We start from the raw sequence: 27723 nt of genomic DNA on the forward strand, positions 1-27723 counted from the left end.
CTCCTCCTCCTCCTCCTCCTTCCCAAAGCAAAAATAAAAAAACCTTCCTTTCCTCCTGGTTTCCAGTCACTTCTCTCTTCCTCATCATCATTCAGCTATTTATGAGGACATTACGACCTTGACCTTTTGACCTTCATACCTTTGAGCTGGTCTGGGTGTGTTTGCATTCTTGGCGTCTGGCTGTAATAACTTAACGTCAATGTTCTCTTTGTTCTCTGGTCTTGGACTCATTGAGACAATCTGTAATATTAAAGATCTATGAGAGAACGTTAGCTAAACTGCCTGAATCATAAATATATCACGTTATCAAGAGAGTAAACTTAAAGCAAAAACATCTCAAGAACAAAAAACACCCACTGAATGAATAGATGCTCCCAAAAAAAGCAATTTATTGAGTAGAAATACGACGTTTTGACTCCACGTCTTCATCAGGTAGTAAGGGATTCGGGATTCACAGCTGGTGAAGAGGTCAATAAATCGCCTTCTTAGGAGCATCTATTCATTGTTTGGGCGTTTGTTGTTCTTGAGATGTTTCTGCTTGCTTTTATTTTGTTGTTTTTTTGTTTATGATTTAGCTAGTTTAGCTAACGTTCCCCAATAGATCCTTTTAATATCACAGATTGTCTCAATGAGTCCAAGACCAGAGAACAAAGAGAACATTAAGTTATTAAATCCAGCCAGACGCCAAGAACGCAAACACACCCAGACTCAAAGCTCAAAGGTACAAAGGTCAAAGGGTCGAGGTCGTAACGTCCTCATAATATAGTTGAATGATGATGAGGAAGAGAGAAATTACTGGAAACCAGGAGGAAGGAGGGCTTTTATTTATGCTAGTAAACTTATCTATTTCCTCAAATGTAGTACCTGGAAACATAATGCAGGTTTATGTAAGAAGACACTTAATGTGCAGGAAGCTAAATGATAAATAGTCCAGGTTTTTGTTGAGATAGATAAGTTACTAATATATAATAATGATCTATTGCAATTTGAGGTGAAATCTGTGTCCCTCTTAATTACATTGATGAGTAATTAACAACAGTTTGGTTTCAAAGTCATCGTGCGTTCGTCAGTCAGGGTCAGGGCTCTGATTGGATGATTGGATGGAGACGTTCAGCGTCACCAGTTGACGGTTCGTCTTCACCGTCCGGCGATGGTTCTTCTTCTTCTCTGGGTTTGGACATCAAGTCTTTTAAAATTGCAACACTCAAGTGGAGTGTGAAGTGATTGTATTTACAGTGTTAGCTGGGTTTGACAGCTGGAACAAGTGTCATTCTGAGATATATGTGTGTGTGTGTGGTTGTTCTTCACACACTTGAACTTTATTTTTTGAAACTGACAGGATGTTGGATCAACCAGTCAGCTTGTTTGACTCCTTGGTTACCATGACAACCTTTTTCTTTGGTGCATCTTGGACTTTAGGAAACATTTATGGACCAAACAACGAACCGATTAACCAAGAGAATAAAAAGTCGAAGCCCTGAATCGCGAAGCTTCAGCCGTACAAGCAGCAACCTGTGATTCAGATTTGATTTAGACCTTGAACGTCATTGAATGGTCTTTTGAAAAAGTATTAAATATTGATTGATTGTGATATCCGTATGTGAAGTTAGGTATCGAAGCGTGTTCAGGTAGGACGCCTCTCTGCTTTCTAAAGTTGTGTCTTCCTTATTTTCTGCCCGGCTACCTTTCCCTGAGGTCTTCAAACATGCATGTTCGTGCCACTGCCACCCCCCCCCCCCCCCCTCCACCCTTACCCTCCCACCCCCCCCTCCCCTCCTCCTCCTCCTTAGTTTCCCACAGTTCCCTGCTTCACCTATTGAACCCAGCCACCAGCCCAGGAATGGAGCAGGGGGAACGGCAGGAATGTGGCTCCCAGTCCGAGCCAAAAACACAAAACAAGGAAGGCAGACCTCGAACGCCCCGCCTGCGGGGAGCCTGAGCCACATTTCCATTGGCTGACCGCTGTAGGCTGACCAACAATCCCCCATCCCCATTGGCTGCTTCTCCGTCTTCACTCCCTGCTGCTGTCTGGCCTATCAGAGCGCTCTCATGCTGTTAAAGTATGTGTGTGTGTGTGTGTGTGTGTGTGTGTGTGTGTGTATCATCACTCTGATCCTTACCGACAGCACCGTCTTGAGTCTTGCCTGGTTTCACCAACAACATTGTAGGATAATTATTCTGCAGCTCAGGACATTGTTCCATATTAGCTCTTGTTAGCTTCTGTGCAGCCATATTAAAGCTGTCACACACACACACATTAGTCGTGCTGCATTATTACCGTCATAAAAAAGAAAAAAAAAAAAACCAGCATAAAAGTATATGAGGCAGGAAATATGGTTATAGTGAAGCTTTCTGTTCCACGGTGCAGTGCGGCAACGAAACCAGGACGAACGTACGGCTATAGGCCACGTTTATACGGCGCTAATAATAGAAACCTCCTCATCCTACAGGGGAGAACGATAAAGATAAAGTCAGGTCAGTCGGCTGTGTCATCTGGGACGCTGGCTGGTTTTTTTAACGCCACAATGCAGAGACACGCTAATGAGGTTTGCAACGACGAGCCGGAAAACCCAGATTTCAACTACACGACAAGTGATCAGGGATGAAAGGAGGTCAAAGGTTAAAGAGAAAGTGTTGTGGCAGGAAGTGTAAAAAAAAAAAAAAACCCAGAAGAATTGTGTCACGCAGCTTCCCCTTTTTTTCCTGTCTTACAGTAGATGCTTATTTGTTTCTTGCAGAGCTGCTGAAGGATTAGATTAGATGTCAAACAGGAATTTAAATTGGAAAAGTTTTTTTTTCTTTGCAAAATCCCCCAAAAAGTAAATGTGGAAGACATAAAAGCTTGGATAGGACTCGACACTGAACTTCCTGTCTTTTTTTGGGGGGGGGGGGGGGGGGATAAGAGTGTCGTTTAAATGCTTCAAGTGTTAAAATGAAAACGACGCTGCTGCAGCCACCAAACACGTCAGCTGGTGACCAACCAGGATCTGTCATCTAAAAAAAAAATCCAAAAGTGGTGATGAATGATCTGCAGCAGCAGCAGCAGCTCCTCATCGGGCGGCTTCACGGAGCTTTTATCTGTCCGGCTGCAACTTTTTACTGTTTTGGTTCACTCTCAAGGCTCTCATGGCGCCCATTTTTCCCCAAAAACAACCAGCAGATGAATGGATAACGAATGTAAAATCATTAGTTGCAGCTCTGGTTTAAAGTGAGTTAAAGTCAGTCACACGTTGCCATTAAAGCTGTTTTGTTTTTTTATTTTTTTTTAGCAGTAATAAAAATGCTTTGTGCATCATGTTTTGGTTACAAACCAGTGAAATTTCACTTTGGTTTCAAGTGTTTTTTTCCATATTAAGCTTTATTTGCTTCCTTCTTTTCTCTTCCTGCCTTCACACTCATCCATCACACTTCCTGTCAGATCCGTCCTGCCGCATCATCATGTAAAAAACCAGACTGATGGAGGCTGACGGTCTTTTTTTTTTTTTCCTCTCCTCCGATGATGATGATGGCTTTGTGTGTTTATGCTAATTAATATCTCAGGATTAATGTGGTGATGATTTAATGGTGTGAAAACATTACACAATCTGTATTTAAACTGCAAACACTTTGCCTTTTTGTTGCATTGCGGTGGCGGTTTTTTTTTTTTGTCAGAGGAGGTGCTACTTCAGTTCATTAATATTATTTATTTGACTAAACGCAGGGCGGTTTAAACTGTTTGAAAATGGCGAGCGCTCGGCCCCAGACTGCGAGCGCTGGGTTAGGCTCCTGTCAGCTTTCTTTTTTAGTGGTGAAGGGAGAGGAATTTGGTTGGAGCTCGGCTCATCCACTCATCTGCATCTTATTTGAATTTCCTGCTTGCATAATTCCTTGGTTAATGGGGAACTGCTCGGCACAGCCACAGCTGTTTTGCCTTTCCTGCCTGGCAAGAACGCCGGTCACACAGCGAGAGGGAGGGAGGGAGGGAGGGGAGGAAAAAAAATGTTTAAAAAGAAAAAAAATCTGCAAGTCATGTGGTGCAAAAATACAGTACAAACAACGTGTGATCCCCCGAGGACGAAGGAGGAGGAGGAGGAGGAATGGAGTCAAACACCCACCCACTCCCTACTTCACCCCCCCACCACCACCCCCCCTCTCCCTGCACGCACACACACACCAACAGCACCACACCCCCTTCACCAGAGCCAAACTGAGCATGTGCAGTGATAGTGATGAGCCTCTCCTCTCTTCCCCTCCTCACCCTCCTCCTCCTCCTCCTCCTCCTCCTCCTCCTCCTCACCCAGTCCTCAGCTCTGCCATACTGGTCCTAATTGGTTGGTAACAGGCTTTTGCAGCACCATGTTGCACCAGGCGGACTTCAACCAGCCGCATTAGTGTGTTTATGCATTCACAGCACTAATAGAGGCTGTTTGTTCGCTCATTAGCAGACCCGGAGCTGGAGTTTGAACCCTGCCTCAGCTGCTCTAATCACTAAAATAATGGCAAATGTGCGGGAATTTTGTGGCGGAGAGGATGGCGCCGACATGTGTGGACGGCTGACAAGGGGTTTTTCCCTTTTTAGAGCTGGACAATAAATCAATCGAGATTTTATCAATTAATTCAAATGTATGGTCCAGGATGATGTTTAAAAACGGAAATTGATTTTCACTTTCACTCGGGTAATTATGGTCCAGAAGTGCTGCCACTTCCCTGAGCTCCTCTAGTTCATAGTAAAAAATCCCCCCCCCTCCCTCCCGCCCCCCCGCCAGACAGGTAAAATATTAACACGGCAGCATGCACTAATAAAAAAATATTGGAAGACACTCAGCAGCCAGGCATTTCTTTGTTCTCAGTTTAAGAGCAGCAGCTGAGATTGACAGTAAAATGAGAATAGCAGGTCCACCTTAAAGGTCAGTCCACCTTAAGTGAGCCTGGTTAAGTCAGGCTAGCGCACGGCAAAGCAGACGCACGGAGCGAAATAACGGTTTTATTTTGCTTACATAGCCGACGGTCTCAGGACGAGCCCCCGACGATTTGAACCCTCAAAGACCAACCGAAGCGTCTCGCCGACAGACGCCGAACTCCTCGAGGAATTCAGAGAGCGACAGGTCAGTGAATGTGATGGATGACATAATGAGAAATCAAATACAAGTCAAACTAGTGATTTATTTTGTGACAAGCAAACTTTTTTTCCACCATCGGAGTTTGACGAGGCAGTTAAGGGCAGTGATAACGGTTTAATTTGGCTAGAAATCAGTATAAAGATCAACAACAACAGCTGATCAATTTATTCTCAATTAGTATCGGTAATGGTAATCATGGCATGTACATTTTTGTCAATAATTATTTCTATTACTAGAAAATGTGCTCAGTAGAGTGCAGACCACCATCAGGGAGATGTATTGAGTCAACTACTGTAGTGTGCAGGCTAATAATCCTGAGTTTGACTCACAGTTAATGTCATTTTTTAAGTTTAAACAGTGTCCAAATATTTTCTGTTTTTTCTTTAATTAATAAAAAACAAAGAATCTTAAGTCCCATGTTCTTTCATCTTCATCACTTCAGTATCGGCACTGAGGTATTTAGGCAGATTTCATATCAAAGTCATAATTTTGGTTTCGTTATACGAGCTACCAAACTCAAAGTTTACGATACAACAGTACACTTGAAAAAAATCACGAAGCCGCTGGAGGATGTGTCGTTTTACTACGACAGACCTTCGGTCCAGTCGAACTACGCGGCTCTACGTGAGTTTGACGGCGCATCTTATTACCGACGAAAGTGTCTGAACAGTTTACTCCTCCAGTGACCACACCGGCCAAATAATAATAATCACCCAGCGGCTGAAAGACGCTCTGAGCTCCTGGATCACGTCTGCAGCAACAGGATCAAAGCTCTGAGTGGACAAACCTCCACAAGATCAGTAAGTGTCTACATTTATCTGTCTGAATAGAGCTTTAAAAATTAGTTTATTGATTGAAAGAAGCCATAATCAACATTCTTAATTACTTAAACTTAGTTAATTTATTAGTTTAAATGGTGGTTTTAAGACTTTAAGACATTTTAATCAAATACATATTTCCACAAAACGCATACATGCATACATCATATATAACAAACATACACATGTGTTTGTGTCTAAGTCCTTTGTTTGCATCAAAAAAATTGAAAAAACAGAAAAAAAGAACATATGTGTCCATAACACAATATTGATTGATTGTTTCTACTTCCTCTTTATACAGAGAACGGTGAAGCCGCCTTCTGAAAGTTGAAGATTCAAATCATCAGTCAGAGATTCTTCAAGTCGAGCTGTTGATTTTTCTTTTGTTCGTTTGTTTTATTTTGTCAGTCAGTGCACTTCTGTGGACATTTCAGTCCCTAGAAAAAGCTGCAGAGTTAACACTCCTCTCTTTCACGCTGCTCTCTGGAGGGGGGGGAGATGTCTGCGACAGGTACCGACGGCTGCGGACTTGGACCCACGATGAGTCTGAGACAGAAGATAGAAGACTCTGAGATGACGTCGTCTTCTGCCTTCTGCATAAAAGCTTGACGTACTACGATAAAGTCTCTGGCTTTCGTTTGATATCTAGTGTTGTTGCACATTTCCGATCCGTCGTTAGCGTAGTTGGTGGGGTGTTCAGCAAAGCACAAATAGTGGGTTTTATATGAATATTTTAAAAGTTATTTGTTGGGGGTGTTCCCCAGAGATAAAGCTGAGCTACTGATACAAGCAAAGTGCTCTCAAGGGACTCTCCATAACCTGTTATTCCCCTTCTCCTTTCCACAAGTTAGGTTGTAAAAAATAGGCAATAAATTTAAAGTACAAAGCGATAATCGCCTTTGAAGTTGTACTACATGTTACACGGTGTGCTGTCTCTGTGTTATAGGTGTATAAATAGGTAGAGGTCTGTCTGCAATGAGGTGATAAGTAAACTTTTAGCTCAGTAGTCGTCTATGATCTGGGAAACATCAGTTCAAGACCTGGTAGTTTATTCATGAACACTTATCGTAACACTTTAATTTTCTAAAATCAAAAGTGTAATAAAAACAAAAACAGGATTTTTAAGCTTACTTTCACTTTTATTCGAATACAAATACAAATACAAATACTGGACCCTCTGCACATCCCTAGTAGTTAGCAACCATTAGCTCAGAGGGCTAACTCGGCTTGTTTACTATATAACGTGAACGCTGCTGTTACCCTGAACGTCCCGCTGAACCCCGTTCAAGTGTTGCTTGTTGCTACACATATGATGTAAATGTAGTAAATTAAAGTATTTTGCTAATCTTGATCCTTTCGGTAAATTTGACATCCAGTTGAGACACAAAACAGCTCTTAATTAAATCATCTCTTAAACTCATGTCAGTACATTTTCTGATAAGTCTATATGAAAAAACCAGTAGTCGAATATTTGTATTGACTGACAAAACGCTGAGTCATGCACAGCTCCAGACTAGTGTGAAGGACTCGCAGATTGAACGGTACCGTTGGGGTTTGTACAAAGGTTGTATAAAAGAAAGAGAGAGATGCTGTGATACAGGCTGAGCTCAGTCTGCTCTCTCATCAGCTCATCACAGAGTCCCCAACCAGGAGGGGTTCCAGGCAGAAGATGACAGTAGTCCGTGTCCTGGGGGTCAGAGAAGAATAAGCAGACACCTTGTGCCCACATGGTAAGACAAAGATGTATTAGAGTCGGTGAATAAAGCCGTGAAACCACTGCGAGATTTTCACTGACGCCCTGTCTGGGGAGGCTTCAGTCAGCGTCTCCTACATGTGTTCAGAAGCAGTTTCCTACAGTCATACTGGGATACTTTAAAGACAAATACAGTGACGCTCTTATAGATGAACTCTTAGACCAGTCCTCACTGATGGATCCCAGGTTCTGGACTACTTACATTGACCATATATAAGAAGAAGAGCTGCCACACTCACATCACAGCCTGGACCAGCAAGAAGAAGAAGCTCAGTCTGAGCCAAAGAAGAAAAAAACAAAACTTTAGCGAGCTTCTTCAAGAAAACAAAGTGCCATCTTCTTCCTCTCAGTCGGAGGCAGACGGAACTGAAAGTGAGCTGGCAACCTCCTCGCCGTCTCCTGACACAGACGCAGACTCTGATCCACTTCAGTGGCGGAAACACGGCGAAGCGAACGTCCCACGGCTCAGTAAACCGGCCAAGAAATACGTCTCTATCCCTGCTACACGTGCCCCGTCACACTGAGCGAGTGTGTGTGTGTGTGTGTGTGTGTGTGTGTGTGGGCTGGTGTTTAGCATGCAAATAACATATGTTTAGTTTTGTTTACAAAAGTGTTTTTTTTCTTCAGGGATACAGTAGATTTCTCCAAGAGGCACCTATTTATTTAAAAAAAAAAGTGAAGTTTGGTGAAAGTTGTGTTTGCACTTTATTAACCTCAGTGGGGAATTTCATCTTTGTTTGTTTGTTTTGCTTTTGTTAATCATTTTTATTGTTAAAATAAAAATAAAACCTATTTGAATAATTCCTCTGTCTCTTGTAGTTTGTTTTTAAGAAAAAAAAAAAGATTAAAATTGTAAATCAAGTGTTGATTTCATATCGAGCTCTAGTCTGAAGTCATCTTATATTGTTTGTTTATTGTGCAGATAACTATTAGATATAAAGATTAAAGATCATTTCTTTATTTAAAAGCTGCTTTCTGATTCGACTCTGTTAAAACTGGATAAAAATGATGTTTTTGCACATTATAATAATAATCTATACAAACCAACACAACGAGAGACATCACTACTTTTAGAGGTGTAATTCAAAAAAACATGTTTTAAAAGATCCACAGACCTACACATTATAAGATAAAATAATAATAATATGAAATAAATAGAATAATGTCCCATAAAACTTCATTTAAAGACCCTAGACCTCTCTCTGTGCCGTGGTTGATGATAGAGTGAGATTGATACATCATTTATCAGCCTGGTTTTCATACAGGTTTAGTAATATTCATACAGCTCGGAGTGCAGATCAGCGTCTCTGCGGCTGCGTTGGGTCGTGAACTCTCCGTCATCATCATCATCATCATCATCATCATCATCATCATCATCACGCGCTTGTTGTTGTCGACCTTCATGTCATCTTCAACCAGTCGAAGTTTAATTCCAGGTGGTGTTTCAACACTCTTAAAGAGTTGGTCGCAGACAATATTACAGACCTGTAGTAGTTTAGATGTTTAAAATGTTTTGCTACATTTGTTTTCCATTTATTTCACTTTGGTTTGAAAAGAAAGTCGACTTACAAAGATTTAAAATGATTTAAAATGATTTAAAATGATTTAAAATGCTGCAACTAACGATTATTTTCATCATTTCAATCATTTATTTATTCAGTTAATTAATTCAGCGTCTATTAAAAGTCACATTTTTGTCCAACCAGCTGTCTGAAAACTGTTGCTAATTAATTGTCTAATGACGACGTGCATCAGATCTGTTGTGGAGCGACGATGAGGAGACTGTAACCTTCCTCACGTCAACACATGAAACTAACAGAAACGTCATATTTCCATCATGTTTTCCATCGTTCTGTCGCTCTTTTAATGACGTCGTCTCGTTGTCTTCTTCTTCTTCTGCAACAGTTTAATGTTTAATGGGACTGACTGGAGGTTTTTTTTGTAAATTTGGTTGAAATTTGTGCTTCTTGTGGAAGGAAAGGAGGTCTCTGACAGAATCTGACTGAGCAGCTGTAGTTTGTGAGTTTGTCTTTGTGTGTTAGAGATGCAGCTGCTCGTACCGTCCTAATATAATCAATGAAATATTATTAGATGTTTTTACTCTCCCTCTCTGTTTATGTGTGTGTGTATAAACCTGGTGTCACAGCGGTTGTGTGTGTTTTTATTACTTTCTCAGCAGGTGGGGGAGACTTTTCCCCCCCTCAGTCTTTATTCAGCTCGTTGTCTCTTTGTCCCGTCCTGTTATTAGCTCGGTCGAGCGCCGGTCATCCTGACATATTGAGTCCTCACCGACATGAGATTTCTGGTATCCGGCACCAATAACTGGGGAGGAATTCACCGTTGTCCAAACCAGTAATGGAATCGGTGGTGTTTTTGTTATTCAGCAGTATTGCTGTTATGATTGAACTCTGTGTTTATTCCAGAAGATGATCTGTGAATTCAGATTAAAACAGGTTAGCAGATGTTGTTTTTATGGCTCCAAACATAAAAAACTTAATTTTTTTCTTTCCTTCTTGATTCACTCGGATGGTTTCACCTTCCTTAATCATAAATATCTTTACATTTGGTTGATTCTGGAAGAGATTAGTGAAACTTCTTTGCTCTCTTAAGATTTGCTCTTTTTGGGAAAATTATTCTGAAAATATCAGCCTTTTTACCTTGTTTACTGTTTGTTTACTGTTTGTTTTTTGTACTGTTTGTGATATAATTTGTCATATAAAAGTATCACAATGTGTTGGCATATTTACATCATTACTATACACACTTAAAAACACCCAGCACCAACACAACACTGGGTTAACAGTAGTGATCTGTTATTTTGGCCCAGTGTTAAACACAACAAGTTTTAGCTAAAAACTGTCACAAATGTTTTTCTTATATAAAGCGATGTGTGTATGACATTCAAAAGATACACAAGTTATTAACAATCAATATCAAACCCTGATATGTAAGTTTAAATAGAGCAGAGCAGATTATGAAGCTTTAACCAGCAGTAAAGTAAAAAATAACACTAAAACTGGGTCAGAACAAGCCCTTGTCTTGAGTGGTTTTCTGGGTAACATTAACCCAGTATGGTGTTGGTGGTATATTGACCCAAACTGGGTAAAACCCAGTGGTTCTTACAGCAGCATCACACATGGCTCCTCTGTGGAGGATTCGGTGCCAAAACAGGAGCAACTTCAGTCATGTGAAAGTGGTTTAATGTCATTAACCATCAAAAGGAAAAACAACAAACAACAAATACATTTTAATCTGGAGACTGTGAGACGAGACGCGTCAGGATCTGTTTCATTTATCTCAACTTTACACTACAATAAATTTATTATTGAGTTTTTGCAGCAAGTTAATGTCTGAGTACATGAAACTAAGAGTGTTTATAACATGTAAAACATTACAGAAACGACACCTGATTGGCTGCTGTATGGTGCAGATTTGCATCTGCATGTCCGCCATATTGCAAAAGTTAAGATCCGCTAAATGTTTTCTTTTAATGATATCTTAAACATTTCTCATCAGACCAACTTCACACTCGACGCTGCACTTCCTCAGGTCCTCATTGATACACCTGCCAAGTGTGAAGTAGATCAGATGAACGGTTGACGAGAAAAGCAGAGGACATACATACAAACATACAGACATTTTTTTATTATTATTATAACCTTTATTTCTGCAGTGAGGGGCCGTGCTCTCCTGTCCAAGGCCGCACAGAACATACAGAAAAATAAAAAGTTTACAACGGTGTACAAATTCAAAGTAACAAACAACAAGATTTACAGCAAACAAACAAGAGTCAACATTCAGTCAGACATAAACAGACAGAGACTCAATCAGTGACGTTCAGGAAGTCAAGGACCACAAGAAAATAACAAATTAGTTTGTTTTGAGCTTTTGTTATCAATTCATCTGCAGATTATTTTCTCTATTAATCGTTAAGTCTGTAAATTGTCAGAAAATATTAAAAAATGTCCGTTTATAATTTACCAGAATCAAAGGTGACGTGTTTAACTTGCTTTTTATCCAACCTGTAGTCCAAACCCAACTCAAAAAGTGACTAAATCGACTGATTGATGATCACAATAGTTGCTAATAAATTTCTATTAATCAACCAATAGTTTCATCTCTGCTCATGATTACTAAACACCTCATAATATCATATTACTCAACGTCACATCACCCACTTCTGCTCTTAACCTCAGTGAGACGATCCGGTTAAATAAAGGTTAAATAATATATCTTAAAACCGCACTTGTGAAATATTTAAAGCACTCAATTTAAAATAAACTCCATGTTCCTTTTTACCTTTTTTTTTTTTTTTTTTTACAGATTCCTGAGACTGAAGCGTGCAGACGAGCTCCTCTTTACTTTGCAGATATTAATCTTAAGGACAGGTTGTCTTTGGATGAGGTTCTAGTGTTTTTTGGAACTGAAATAAGATGCTTTCCATCATTCACAGTTAAAAAAAACAAAAAAACAACTCCCTTCTTGTCACATGCTGCTGCTGTGGAAGTCGCCACGGTCGGATGTGTGGCTGAAAAACTGTTCAGCTTCAACACTTCTTCTTCTTCTTCTTCTTCTTCTTCTTCTTCTTCTTCTTCTGCCATCCCCGGCAGCGCTCTTGACCAAGGCAGGAGTGAGCGGAGAGTCCCGTCGATGCACCCTGAATAAATAAAGGTTGCTTTTTTTTTTTTTTTTAACGTCTTAATGCGTCCGTGGCTCTCGCTCAGAATTGACTTATTAATTCTGAGCACGTTGTATCTCTGCACGTCGTGGTGACGCTGCTGTTGTGTGGAAATCCCCACAGTTGCAATAATGTGTTGACCTTCAGCCAGAAACAAGGCGGTTTCTCTCATTTCCTTAAGATGTTGTAGTTTGTATCAGAGGCTGGGTTTCTGACATACTGGAGGGATTTTTATACTTTTTTAAAATCCCTCACATGAAGTTTTAAAGTGAATTAAAAGGTAATGTAATGGGATTTTTTAAATATTTGCATATTTGGATGATTCAAATCTCAATTAACTTCTTGTACAGCTGTTGTGGCTGTTGGTCATGTCAAGTTTGGTTTTTCATAAAAAACACATCCAGATGTGTGCCGTCAACTGTCGGAGGCAACGTGTCAGTTATTCATCTGAGAACCCAAACAAACCAGCGTAGTCGAGACCCCCGAACGCATCGAGTGTGTCACACTGAAGATAAAACACTTTGTCAGAGATAGAAGAACTCGTCTGCTGCTGCTGCTGCAGTATTATCTGCTTATGAATTATTCAATTTTAAAAAAAAAACCAACGATAAAATCAATTTCATTTATGTAACATAAGATTAAATTAAAACAAAGTAAACAAATGAGGAAAAGCTGTCTGATATAAAAGTATGTTTTTAAGAAGAAGAAGAAGAAGGTTTAAAAGATGCCGATCGATCAAAAGCTCCAGAACAGCTAATAAATGGACCTTGTGGAGGAATTGATTAGTGAACAAACAGAATATAACTGGTTAATTCCTCTGGTCTCCATCACACTTCAATCCATGAACATGCAAAACTCTGTCTGTCGAATTATTTTAAGGCTTTTATTTAATTTAATTAATTTGATCCCAGCAGCTGTCGACTCGTAACTGTTGTGAAATATCAATATTGAGTCGCGATACTTAAAAAAAACACTCGCTGACTCCTCTGATGAAACTGAAATAAACATTAAATGATCTGCAGAAGGAAAACAAGAAACTAAAAGAGGCTCAAAAGAGCTGCAGAGTTTCTGTTAATTAACTTCATACACACACGACCCGACCTGCCGACCGTCCGTTAGCCCCCCCCTCCACCCCCTCCACCCTCTCCCCCCCCACCCAGTAAAGTCTCCAGAAGAGGCTACGGACTCATTTTCACTCCTCATGAATTTTATTTCCTCAGTGGCAGAAGAAAACTCCTGCAGGTTAAACTGAACTGAACTCAGTGTAAACAAACTGGGAAGAAACATCATTAGCTTAGCGTCATTAACGATACAAACAATGCTACAAACAACCCATAATGCAACACTCTCTGTAGGAAAGTTACTTAATTGTCTCATCCTTAAATATTATACAATCTCCCACTTTTTCAAATGCAATTAAGAGAATAAAACATGTTCTTATATTTGTACCAACATGCTAATTAGATTCATTGTTGATTACAAGGAAAAAAAAAGATATATTGATAAGTGAAACTTTTGCACAAAAAAAAAAAAAGAGACTAAAACAAATCAGGGAATATTGTTTTGATTCATGTTCTTCTTTTGCATAATTCATCCAGTGAATCTCTGCTTCAGATCCGTTCTGCAGACCGTCACTGTAAACAAGAAGCCCCCTTTTTAATTGACCTGATTGATTAAATTCAGGTTAGGACAAAAACAGCATAGAGACGAGCAGGCAGGCAGGCAGATAGACGCCCCCTCACGACTGCCACTTAAGGAGAAAAACCCACAAAGCTAATTAATTAGGGCCGACTGGTTCATTTGCATGTTTTGTAAGCACTAATTAAGATATGCAAAATATCCAGATGAGCGCCGCAGCCTAAATATATTTAAAGCGATTCACGGGGCGCGGAGGTATGGACAAGGGAGAAATAGATTGAGGCCACGTCCTCTGCCGTCGCACTAATCTGAAGCTTCCTGCGTCAGAGTCGGAGCAGGACGTACAGGAATTTGTCTCGGTGACTTTGTCTCTTAAATATTAATACAGCGGCGGTAGTGACATAGAGCAGGGACAGCTGGACCTCACATATGATGCAAAAGGACTGTAAGACCTGCAACACGCAGCACACAATGTACTGTACATATAGATAGGAGAGGACACGACGGTACAGTTATGTCAGAAAGGATGTTTTGACCCACTTTTACAGTACAGCGGCTCATTTCACAAGAAGAATAAAAAGTACAGTTGTGGATATATCAGGATGTAGTTATATATAGAGGAGATGACAAAAGTGTTACAATCATTGTAGTATATTTCAGGTGAAGTGAAGGATGTTTGATCGTATTCAAACCTGTGACCACTGACACTAAAGTGAACAAGGTTATAACAGAACAACAGTTTTCTCAGTTTGAGTTCATGGCTCCACATGATGATGATGATGATGATGATGATGATGATGATGAGCAGTTGCCTGAACAAGTAAGAAACCAGATTGTGAGACTTCATAAAGATGTGAGAGCGATACAAGATCATCAGTAGGCTGCAGCAGTGGTCAGGAGGTACAGGAGGACGCATGTGACCAATAACAGAAGGTGCGGCGGCGGTCGTCCTCGTGAAACGTCGGCACGCGCGATTCGTTATTTATGCAGCCTTGCAATGAAAAACAGACGGGCGAGCGCTTCTGACTTGGCACGAGGATGATCTGTGTAAACTGGTGTTTCAGTGACTGCTCAGACAGCGTGAAGGACGTTACATGAAGTCAACCTCAACGGCAGACGTCCAAAAAAGAAAAACTATCGCTTACAAAACAGCACAAAACTGCCAAAGATTCAACTTTGCCAAAGAAACATGAAAAGAAGGCTGATGAATATTTTGGCGGCACTTTCTTTGGTCAGATGAAACCAAAATAAATGAGTTTGGATCAGACGGGGTCCAGCGTGTTTGGCGTGGACCTGGCCAGGACTACCACAGTGACTGCATAGTGCCGAGCGTTAAACACGGAGGAGGGAGTGTGTTGATACGAGGCTGCAGGAGAGACGACATTTATAGATGAAACTATGAAAGTACTGAATGAAAAGATGAATCCCTTTAAGAAGGTTGACAACATGACAATGATCCCAAACTAAAACTATGACCTGGCCCAGTATGACCCCTGACCTGAATCCAATAGAAAACCAGTCTCAGCAGTGGTTGTTGTAGACTGGTATCATCCTGTCCAGGAGGATCAATCTCATCAAAAACAAGGACGAGCAAATAAAATATTAAAAAATAAAAGAACAGAGTCTCACTAATGAAGGATGAGTTGACTTCTGTTGCAGTTCGTTCTTTAATTATAGTTTAATTAGTCAATGAATCGGCTTCATTCTTCCTGGGTTTTTGTCTAAAAACAAATAAATGTGTATTAAATGGGCAGGATTTGTAATTATTTAACATTTCAGTGATACTAACTAGCCTTTTGCTGCTACTCTGTTTACTTTGTGCTGGATGTCTCTACTAGAGAGACGTGACCTTACTTTAGACGAGGGGTGTGCTCGAATACAAATATGATATTCAGCAAAGCACAAATAATGTTGTTTGTTTTTTTGTTTGTTTTTTTACGAATATTTGTTTCATACAAATATTTTTAAAATTATTTGTTTTCGAGAAGAAAAAGGTCGGTTACATCACTATCTGGGAGGGGAGTCACATCCACCTGCTACATGACGCACATTTCCTTATTTGGACATCAATCCCGGAGTTGGGGGTGTTCCCCAGAGATAAATGAAGTGCTCCTTAGGGAACACTTCATGAACACTTATTGTAACACTTTAATTTTCTCAAATTAAAAGGGTAAAACAGGATTTTTTAAAACCTCTTTCCACTTTTATTCAAATACAAATACAAATACTGGACTCTCTGCACATCCCTAGTTTAAACGTGACGGGGACTCCGGCTAACGTTAGTGCTAGCGTAGCCTTGTCGATGGATGTTCGTCCCTCTTCGCTCGTTTTATCACCCAGACTTACCCAAAATAAATTAAAATAGGGTAAAAGCAGTAAAACATAATGAAATTAGAAACATAAAACTTTGGATTAACACTTTAAGAAGTGATTTAAAAGATGCTGATCAGCTTCATTATTATCGTAAAAAAAATATTGATTATAGCTGCTTTAACAACAACAAATTAACACAACAGCAATAGATACCAGGAAGCTGAAAGCGTGTCTGGCTGGTAGATGGTGGTGGCAAATGAGATCATGTGATGCTGTAATTTAGGTGAACTGTCCCTTTAAGTGAAGTACACAGATTCAACCTCATACAGTTAAATACAAATATTTACTGTTGTGGAGTGATGATCACCTCTGAGCCTCAGTACAAACACACACACACACACACACACACACACACACACACAGTAGAGCTGGTAAGTATCAGGTGGATGATGGATGGAGGATGAGGTCAGTCCTGAGGGGGATCCAGACTCTCTGGAAAAGACCTGTTGTCTCTCTCTGTGAGTCTCTCTCCCCGCTGTGCTGCAGAGTCCTCTGATGATCTCATCCACTCACTCACAGAGCCCACACACACACACACACACACACACACACACACACACACACACACACACACACACACACACACACACACGCGCCACATCCTGGGGAAAACACGGCCGGTGATTCCCTCCTTAAAGGAGCTTCATAACGTTGCCGATCGCTCATCAGGATGTTTCGTTTATGGCTGTAAATAAACATCCATGTGTCAGTTTGTAAATCAAATCGCATCCACTACAAAAAAAGACTGAAGACATTTTTTTTTCTGCTGAGTCATGTTTACACAGAGCAGCGTCTGATTGGCTCCTCCTCCCCCGGCGGGCGTTGTGGGGACAGACGTGAGCCGCAATTTGCGTCAAAACTCTTCTTCTTTGAGTCATATCTCGGTCTGTTTTAGTTTCGGTGTGACTTACACGTCCCGAGGACATGATCGTCTTCTGATGTGCATCATGGAATCTGCTGCAGAACTTTTCTTCAGTATCACAGTGATCCAGCGAAAGTCGTCCATGTTTCACTACAAACAGGAGCTGCTAATTATTAATTACTAGCATAATATCAGCTGAAACAAACTTCCTGTTTACATCCGAGGAGGTTGATTATCCCTCGAATCGATGTAAGACGAGGAGCGAAGAACATCAGCAGCAACGATTATAGATGTTGATGGAATATTATGGTTTCATTCTTATTATGTATTAATTTATTTCACACCACTACAGACGGATAAAAATCACACCAGCAGCATTTTTTTTTTTTTTTTAATTAGAGGTTTTATTATATTATTTTTTTCCCTCCATGTTTCTTTGTTGGCTTTTGTTTTTTAACAGTTGCTGATTATTAATATAAGATTAAGATGGACAGTTATTATCATCAACTGTCATCCGTGCCTCATTTGTTTAAAAAAAAAACATTTTTAATCATCTATTTTAATAATTAAACCAATTCTGTCTATTATTGTTTTTTCAGGGTTTTTTCAGGTTTTTTTTTTACAGTTTTAGTAAAAATAAAAGAAATAAACTGTGAACAGGTGTTATTAATCAGTGAAATGTCATTAATTAGCTTCCATGTTATAATGCTGGAAGTCTATAAGATCCTCATGTTAAGTTTTACACCTGTAATATTTACCTGTATTACCTGATGTTTACTCAACATGTGGGAGGAAGCAGCAGGATGATTACATGTTGTTTTAATTAACATTAATTTATAAATGTTGCTCAACTCTTAACTCACCGCTGCTTCGTTGGTTGTTAGTGACACTTTTATACCTTTTTATTACCTAAAAACTCAGTGTTTCATTAAGTAACTTGCTACTAAAGTCATATTTTTAGTTATTACTTGGTGTATCAGCTTCATTTGAGCAGCACAGCTGGATCTTTCTTCTTCAACCTCTCAGCTGTTCTTCGTGTATCCAGATTCCTCCTGTTGGTGGATACAACGCTGTCAGAACTATATCGCGGAGTCGCTCTCGTGTGACGTGTTTGCGTAGCTGAACTTGTTGCAGCGTTTTCAGCTGCTGGTTTGTTTTGGTTCCTCCTGCCGTCTGCAGGTGGCGCCTAACGGATAATTTATTAAACACAATCTAGTTTAAACATGTTTACAACCTGGTACAAAAAATGGTCGTAAACATGTTCATTTCTGCTGTAAAGTCGGGCGTTTTAACATGGAGGTCTGTGGGGATTGACTCACTTTTGGAGCCTCAAGTGGTCATTTAAGGAACTGCAGTTTCTGGCTTCATTTTACAGCCCCGGATGTTCCCGCTTGAATTTTCCTCACAGTACAACCGTTGTTCGTAGAAAAACAACGTAACATAACGTCTCTTTCTTGAAAACAGAAACTCTCGGTGTAGTCGAGCCTTTACGGTTCATCACTGCATCACTAATTAAAAGTGACAAAATCCTTTTTTTTTCATGTTTTCTGACATCATTTATACTCAGAATCTTATATTCATTAACACTCTCCTCTACTAGTGTTGAAAACCAGCTGACATACAGAAAAAGTTATTAAAATACTGTATTTAATCACTAATATTTTGACCCCGTGTGTGTGTTTAGGGCAGCAATAAACAATGATTTTAATTATCAATTAACCTGTTTGATTGTTTTATCGATTAGTGGATTAGTTGTTTGGTTTATAAAATATCAGAAAATGGTGAAATCTGTTTATATTTGTTGTTTCATAAAGGTCAACGTGACACAAAGATGTTCAGTTTACTATCATTGAAGACGAAAGAAACCAGAAAATATTCACATTTTATTCAATTTGACAGATTACGAGTAATGAAAACAATCATTAGTTTTAATAGTTGATAACTAATCGATCAATCAGCTTTAGTGATGTTGGTGAACTCTGGTACTTTCAGAAGGAGCTTTTTGTCCGTCACAGGCAGCCGTCAGCTCATCGCTCGTGGATCGAAAGGTCACCGGCGATCAAGGTCAAAGTGACTGTCTGAACTTCGAGCGCGGCGGCGGTGGCGAGCTTGTAAAACCAGAGCGACGCCGTGAGGTTCAGTGTTTTTTTTAGTCTGGGTGTTAAAACAGAAGCTGAGCGGAGAGAATCTGCTGCTGATCAGATGTAAAGAGTCTTTCTCACTCTGTGTTTTTCTGACAAAGAGAGAGCGAGAGACAGACGGACAGAGAGAGCTGTCTGTCTGTCTCTCGCTCTCTCTCTTTGTCGCTTTTTCTTTTTGGCACATGTTGCCACGGTAACCGCCTCCTCTTTTTTTTTTGGGCCAAGTTGTATTGGTGCAGTTTTTTAAGGCCCATACTGGGCTCCGTCGCTCCTTCCCCCCCCTTACACACACACACACACACACACACACACACACACACACACAAACACACACACACACACACACACACACACACCTCTGCTGTACCTGTTCTGAATGAATCCATCTCTCTAAAACACACACACACACCATCATGCCTTCACACCTGCCGTCATACACACACATGTGCAGAAGATCCAGTTTGTCTTCAGTGTTTGTTTATTTCTCTCTCACACACACACACACACACACACACACTCTCCCCATCACTGACATCTCTCTCTCTCTCTCTCTCTCTCTCTCTCTCTCTCTCTCGTTGTTGTTGTCAGGTTCAACAGGAGATTACCCAGAGTGCCGCTGGCCTGAGGATCATCCAGAAGGGAGAAAAAAGAAGAAGAAGAAGAGTGACGGAGCGTGAAGATCGAGGACGACGCGACAGTGACAGGAGGAGGTGGAGCCTCAGGAAAAAAAGTCCCTCCCCCTCTCCGGTGAAGCCCCTCCCCCTCTGAGGAAGTGCAGTGAGTAGCGGCCGAGAGACGTCCGATCGTTATCTGTGAAATTAAAATCCGATGCTCTCTTTACTTCTCCTCCTGCTGCTGCTGCTGCTCTGCTTTCAGACAAGCAGCAACGTTTCACTGCATCGGAGAGTGAAAATGACAACGTGTGAATGTGATTAATTGTCACTTTTACCTGCACTGAGCGTCACTTTCTCTCTGACGGTTAAACTGACAGCAGCAGACACCGTCAGCTGTCACTAATTAACGTTAATTCTGTGAGTAAGTTTCTTAAGATCTCCAACAGAGTGATGCATCTTCTTCTTTCATTCACATTATATCAATAATTGAAGCTTATAAACTTTACATTTTTGAACCAGAACCTTTAGTATTTGGATTAATTAGCTTGTTGGATCAGATTAAAGTGTCAGATACATATTTAATCAGCATTCAGGACGTCCTTAAATCAATCTGTGAAGCAAAGATCTTTTATTTTGAAACTCCTGAACTAACTACAGACAGATACGTCCAGTTGTATTCAGTTTAGAGTGTTTAGTTCAGTAAACTAGCAACAAAAGAGGCTTTTTAATAGATGTTGTAGTTGAAATGTTTCATCTAAAAATGGAGAAGCATCTTTAGCGTCACTGGATAATGTGATGAGATGCTGCCAAGTTTGGGTTGGACGGTTTTGTCTGAGACTGAATCCTTGGGAGGAAAAAACACATTATGTCTGGATGTACAACCTTGTGTTAAACACCTGCGATGTCTAAAAGCTCACACATGTTGGACTGAGAGGTAAACGCCATTTTCGGTGTCAGATATTCGCCCCGAGGTCTCTGCTTCTGTTGGTTTAACGGCGTCTCTGCAGGACGGAGGAGCGGGACGATGCTTTGTGTTTGTGGGAACAGAAGAGATGTGACTCTCTCCTGTTAGTTAAAAACGAAGAAGAAGTAAACTGGTCACATGATGCTGTTGCAGGTGATGGTGTGTTATGGTGAGTGAAGGCAGGTGAGCCTCCGTTTGTTGCAGAAATGGAAGCTCAGACTTTCTTTTTTTGTTGTAAATCTGCCAGAAACCGGATTTAAATCTAAGTCTAATAATTTAATGGCGGCGTTGGATGCTTTCGATCGCTGCTGTGTTAAAGTGTTTTTTTTTCTAACTAATGAATATGCTTTGCATGTCATTCAGAGCGGCGTTAATACCTACTTTGAATAAGAGTGATTGACGTCAGTTCACTAACTGATTCCATGTGGAGGTTTTGTAAATCAGACTTTGGGGCGTTTCAGCGTCTGACATTATTTGAGTGTCAGTTGTTTCCTTCTCAGATTCTTTCACCGCAGCTTTTAAGTCCAAAAGCATCCGAATGAATTAGAAACTTGAGAAGCAATTTTGTAAAGCGTAAAGAAAGTGTGTGTCCTAAATGGAGAAAGCAGATGTTAAAGTGGGAGCCGTCACTGTGTCGTAAATCAACCTTCATTGTTTAAGTCATTTGAGTGAAAATACCAATTCAAGCTTCTTAAATGTGACTATTTGCTGTTTTACATCACTAAAAATTGAATTTATTTGGGTTTTTAGACAGTTGGTTGGATAATTTGACTTGTTCTTGGATTTTATTATTAGGATTCCACCACAGACTGTATATGCAGATGGACGTAGCGAGGTGTGACGTCTCCTGTTGGTTTCATTGGAGCCGGTTTGAAGCTCAGAGTTGCAGCTTATGGTCGGCGCCATCTTTAGTGTTTGTAGCCAAAACCTTCCAGATATGAAGTGCAGGTTGTTTCCTTTCATGCTCAGAAAACACACAACCCGCTACCTCAGACCCAAGCTAACGTTAGCTTACTGGGAACTCCGAGCACTGCACACTTGGGCTAATGTTAGCTGCTTTAGCTATATTGTGCTAACAGGGCAGGTATCATAATCAAGTAACATTAGGGGCAGCGGGGAGAGCAGCAGGTGAGCCAATTGTCAATCAGCATCCGCATGTCAGACATCAAAGCTACTATAAGTCTTCAAATCCTATTAATGTATCAATAATTTCACAAAATGACCAACAGCACACTCATTAGAGGGTCTGAATTTAGGGATTGAGACCAGAATGACTAAGTTGACCCAAGCTAACGTTAGCTTATTGGGAACACCGAGTGCTGCACACTTGGGCTAACGTTAGCTACTTTAGCTATATTGTGCTAACAAGGCAGGTATCATAATCAAGTAACGTTAAACCTGCTCTCCCCTGGAGCAGGTTATGTCACAGCAGCAGCCACAATATGTCTTCAAATCTTATTAATGTATCAATAATTTCCAAAATGACCAACAGCACACTTATTAGAGGGTCTGAATTTAGAGATTGAGATCAGAATGACTAAGTTGCTTCAAGATGTTGGAGCTGCTGCTGGGATTCTCCTGTATTTTCTGACATGTTACAAACTCTTGGATGAAGTAAAACAATTATAAAATAATGTCTAATACTTGTCAGTTGTAGTTTTAGACAGTTTAACAGTGTTGCTTCAGCCTCTAACAGTCTTCTCTCAGAGTTACTGCTTGCAGAAGTGTTGCAACTTTCAACGTGTTTGCAGCCAAAAACATACGAAATTAAGCATGAATCCTGATCCCGCATTGATTAGGCAGGAAGTCAGAGATCACATGTGAAAGAGTTTGCAGACCCTCGAACTGAAGCCAAATCTGCACAGCATGGATAAACAGAGAGCGAGGCGAGGTGTTACTGGATTGAAGTCATGTTGTTTCAATTTGTTACCAAATGTAACAAAGAGAAAGTCCTAAAAACACACGACGAGTATAGAAGTTTCAATCACCAAATGTATTAGAAATAAATGTAGAATAACATCAGCTTTAAGTGGTGGATAAAAACATCCAAATACATACTATAAACTCCATAAAATGTCACTTTATAGTCGTTCATGCATGTATATCACATCATCCAGCGCTGTAGAGAGACAAATGCAGGAAAAATGAAGTGTCAGAGAGTCTCCACATTCTGCAGTAAAGTGTGAAGACTGTAAAGCAAGCTGCTGTAAATCCCTGAGATTTGTTCGGAGCCCCCAGTCGGCAGCGACGAGTAAGTAAGAGGAGGTTCTGATCAGACGGCTCAGAGGAGGAAAACCCGCGAGGAGAAGAAGAAGAAGAAGAAGAAGAAGCAGATCCTCAGTTGATAGGTCTGGGGAGAGGAAAAAAAAGGGAAATATTCATGTCAACTGGTATTTACTTATAGATAATATCTCACTCAGCGATCCTTGATATACATGACTGGAACTAAACACTCGTGTCGGGTACAGTCTCTTCTCCTCCGACAGGAAGAGAAAACTTGAAAGTGAAAACCAGCCTCACAACTTTGGTCTCCTTTGTCCCTTCAGTGTCCTTCACACACAATTTTCACAACATTCAAGAACTAAAGAGGTACTTACATGATTTAAATCCAGTCAGTGTTGGTCTTATTTGTTCCAATTTGAAGATAGTTTTTTCATTTGTTCTTCTGTCTTTAATAAATTTGAAATCTCTAATAAAAACGCCACTATAAACAGCAACATCCCTGGTTCCTAACCATCTCTCCCTCCCATCCACATCATTTCCTGTCTGCTGCTTCCAACTATGCAATAAAGGTTTCTGAGAGTCTGACGAAAAAGAGAAGAAGAAGAAGAGCTGCTCGTAATGTAGAAAGTGTTCTGCTGTAAAGGTTGTAGAGGATGTAGAGTAGAGAGTGATGGACGAGGATCCAGGAGAGTTGAACCCGGAAGGCCGAGAGATTTTTCAGACGAGTAAAAAGAAGGCCAAGACACCTTTTTTTTTTTTTTTTTTCGGTACAGGATGTGACTCCAGGAAGAGAAGGGAGGGAGGGAGGGGACACTTTTTTTTTTTTAAAAGATGTGACAAAATTCAAAACAGCTCCAGCAGGTTGGCCTTTCTAGAGTTAAAAAAAAAAAAAGTATGGATGGAGCGAGGAAGAGCTCGGTCTGAGGAAACAGGAGGCAAACAGGAGGAAGAGAGAGAGGGGGGAAAAAAAATCATATTTGAGAGTAAAAGTATCAAATGATCCAACAGCAGAGATGATGAAATGAGAAGCAGAGTTGAGAGAGAAGAAGAAGGAAGGAGATTTGATACTTGAGGGAAAGAGAGAAAAAAAAAAAAAAAAAGCAGGAGAAAGAGGACTAATGGAAGAGACACGTACTTCAAACTGTATATACAGTCAGACACAGGATGGATGATGGAAAGAAGAGATGGTTTTTGAATCAGGTAGAAGTGTGTGTGTGTGTGTGTGTGTGTGTGAGAGAGAGAGAGAGAGAGAGTGTGTGTGTGTGCTGGTTTGGAAACCGGCGTCTATCCCTCCTCAGCTGGAACCAACATGCTCAGTTCAGCAGGTTCATGCAGTAACAGTTTAAACATGGCAGCGTGTACCGCCTCTGGTGCCCCCGCGGCACTAAACTAAACCGACTTTGTAGTCCGAGCTGCCACAGAGGCTGCTGCTACGCCGGACACTTGTGTAATGTGGGACACAGCACATGTTCGGGCAACTTTTCCACAAAGCTTGTCTCAGTAGAAGCTCTGCAGGTTTTTTTTTTTTTTTATGTGTGTGTGTGTGTGTGTGAAAAGTTTTGGTCACTACATCTGGAGCTGTCATGGAGGTCCGGTGCAGAATATTTGTTATATGGATAAACGTCTCATAACCAGGACGGAAACGCTCGCTGACGATTGGACAGTAGATTCATTCAGTAATGGTGCGACGATGCCTTCAAACGGGCTTCTGTTTACTGTTTTTTTTTTCCAGGTAGTTTCGTCTTAATCGACCCACTGATGTGATATTCACAACTGTGTACGTGAAAGTTTTTTCAAATTAAAGGTACCCTGTGAAGTTTCTGACCTCTAGCAGCTTTATGAAATGTTTTTTTTTTTTAATGAGTAGGTCCCTCGTTTTATCTCACGCTGGTGACGCTTGATTGATAAGTTACCATCTGTTGAATTAATTAGCAACTATTTTGATAATTCGTTAATTACTTTGAGTCTTTTTTAAGAAGAAAATGTCCAAATTCTCAGATTCTAGTATCTCAAATGTGAATATTTTCTAGTTTCTTTAGTCCTCTGTGACATTTGAGGACGTCAGTTTGGGCTTTAAAAAAACAGTGATTGACATATTTCACCATTTTCTGACATTTTATACCAAACAACTGATCGATTAATCAAGGAAATAAATGACAGATTGATCGATAATGAATATAATGGTTAGTTGCAGCCCTGCCAATGGTTTCACACTGTTCCACTGATGGTATGGTGGCTGAAATGGGTCAAGAAACTCAACAAAGGCAGAGAAGAAGAAGTAAACAATGCAGGGTTTAAAATGCTTATTAATTACCAGTTTGTTGGATAAACTTATAATCTATTTAATAGAATTTGCTGTTGTTGGCCTTTCAAAATAAAGTCCAATACATTGTATTATTATTACAAGTCTAGTTGAGATTTTCTCTGCAGTTCTTTACATTCTTCTTGAACCTTTTGATTCTCTGTAAAGACAGAACACAGCTGTTTAGGAGACACTACATCATATCATGAACTAATATATCTTTTTTACTTTGATCCGTCTCATCCTGTTCAAAGTCTTTAAGGTCACATGTTTCACACGTTGATATTTCAGCACCAACTGATGCTGGAAATGCTTGAAACCTTCCTGATTTATAGTACACATTGCGGTCACATGACGTACGAGTTGTTGAAATGTAATAAATAAACTGGAAACTCAACACCAGTAAAATACACCAGCAACAGCTTTAAAGAGTGTTGAAAATACTGTAATCATTTTTAAAGTGTGCATCAGCTACTTTTACCATTTTTTTGCCAGCATATAAGATTTTTTTTTTTCCACTGCAGCACCAAAAACCAAATCATAGTCACCAGTCTCAGGGCTCGCCGGGGTAGAAAACCTGACCATCCTAAGCCAGAATTTACCAACGTTTGGCTGCTGTCCAGTCAGCTTTTTCAGCATTTTGCTGGGCTCCAGCCAGCCTGCAGGCCGGTGCCAGCCCCACTGGGTGCTCGGGAAGGTTTATTTTCACGGCCCTTCTGCTTTAGTGAATGGGCTCTGTGAAGCTCAAGGGGTGAAGCACGATACTAACACTGCCAGGGTGATGGGTGCAGTTTGCACAATGGGTCACCCCTGCTAAAAATATTAGCATAGAAGGTGCCACGAAGCATCTCGAGTGGAAGCATCCACCGAAATGGCACATTGCTGGGATTGCAGAAACGGCTCAGCACCTGGTAATTCGGGTGGGTTTCTCTCCTCATCTTACTTGCATGGAGAGTTTTCTCTGTCATTAAAATGCTGAGTGAGTCTCATGACCCTCAGGTCCATGAAAACTGATTTAAAACAGACTGTATCATTTCAAAAATCGATGGGCGTTAAGTGATAAGATTGTTTTCTCCTTTCCTGAAAAGCTTATTTTTTGCAGATATGTGGCTTCATCAGCAGTGATTTATTACAGTGCTGTATGTAGATCTGCACAGTTATAACTGGCAGCCATTGTGAATGAGTCTTAATTATATGATGAGCCAAAATATTTAACCACACATCACATCAACATTTTCACAGCAGCATCGAAATGCTTGTTGGTATGTCTGATTATTAATTGTGGAAAAACAAAGGCTTAATGTGATGCCCTAATGTTGTGTCACTCTGTGATCATACTGTTGTTGATAAAATCGCCATCTGTTACCTCCAAATGCTGCTGCGGTAGTCTTAAATCTGAGCAAGCGAGCGAGCGAGCGAGCGGCGGCGGTGGTGGTGGCGTTGTTGTTGCAGGAAGCGGAGCGGGGATCTGAACCGGTGGTGGGAGGGTGAGGAGGAGCAGCGGTGCAGGTGCTGTGTGTGTGTGTGTGTGTGTGTGTGTGTGTGTGTGTGAGGGCTGATGGGATCTCCACAACCGCTGGTGGAGGTATCGACTACGTGGGAGAGAATGACTCACCCTAAAAAATCCACACACACATATGCACACACACCTGTGGAGGAGGTGTGTGTGTGTGTGGGCAGGCAGATTGCTGCTCGCCTCTCTCTCTCTCTGAGCTGTAGATTTAAAGTGTGGCTGCTGCTGCTGCTGCTTCACTTCACCATCTTGACATACTTGACCTTAGCCCTTTGCTCTTCTAGGAGCACAGACCTTTAAAAAAACATGTCCTCCACCTCACTCGGTTTGTTGGTGGTTCTTTTGAGATCTCACTCCCTGAGATCGCCTCTTCTCCAGCTGTTCCTATGATGACCTCTTGTTTATTAGGGTGTATCCAATCCAACTTTTTTTTTTTGCTCTCCATGTGTCTGATCCATACAGCATCACCTGCTTCAGAGTTAAACGTGTGTGTTTTGGTATTGATTGAGATGTGTTTTGAGCTGCAGATCTTCCTGAGCATGTTAAACACCACCCCTAGCCTTATTGATCCAGTATTTTTTTTTTTTATGTTGGCATCTCTGCCTCCGGTGGTGTCCACAGCAGAGCCTAAGTATGTGAATGCTTCTACCTCCTCTAGGGCAATGCTGAACATGAGGATAGGGGTTGCTGGTTTTGGAGTGGATCTTTAAGACCAAGATGTGTCGCATTCCTGCATTTGTATTTG

General features: G+C 40.6%; 1 protein-coding gene across 3 annotated transcripts in view; it reads left to right on the plus strand.

Moving 5' to 3' along the window:
* LOC137198218 (zinc fingers and homeoboxes protein 2-like) overlaps positions 1-27723 on the plus strand; it is a 143122-nt gene that overhangs the window by 23091 nt on the left and 92308 nt on the right. For 2 of the 3 annotated variants that reach the window (XM_067611901.1, XM_067611900.1), the window contains exon 2: positions 19951-20139. The gene's annotated coding sequence lies outside the window, so the exon portion shown is untranslated. Of the gene's footprint in view, positions 1-1790; positions 2061-19950; positions 20140-27723 lie in introns of all 3 variants that reach the window. The other variant, XM_067611903.1, reaches the window with a different exon arrangement.

The sequence above is a fragment of the Thunnus thynnus genome, chromosome 15 (assembly GCF_963924715.1).
Source record: "Thunnus thynnus chromosome 15, fThuThy2.1, whole genome shotgun sequence".
Classification (NCBI taxonomy): Eukaryota; Metazoa; Chordata; class Actinopteri; order Scombriformes; family Scombridae; genus Thunnus; species Thunnus thynnus.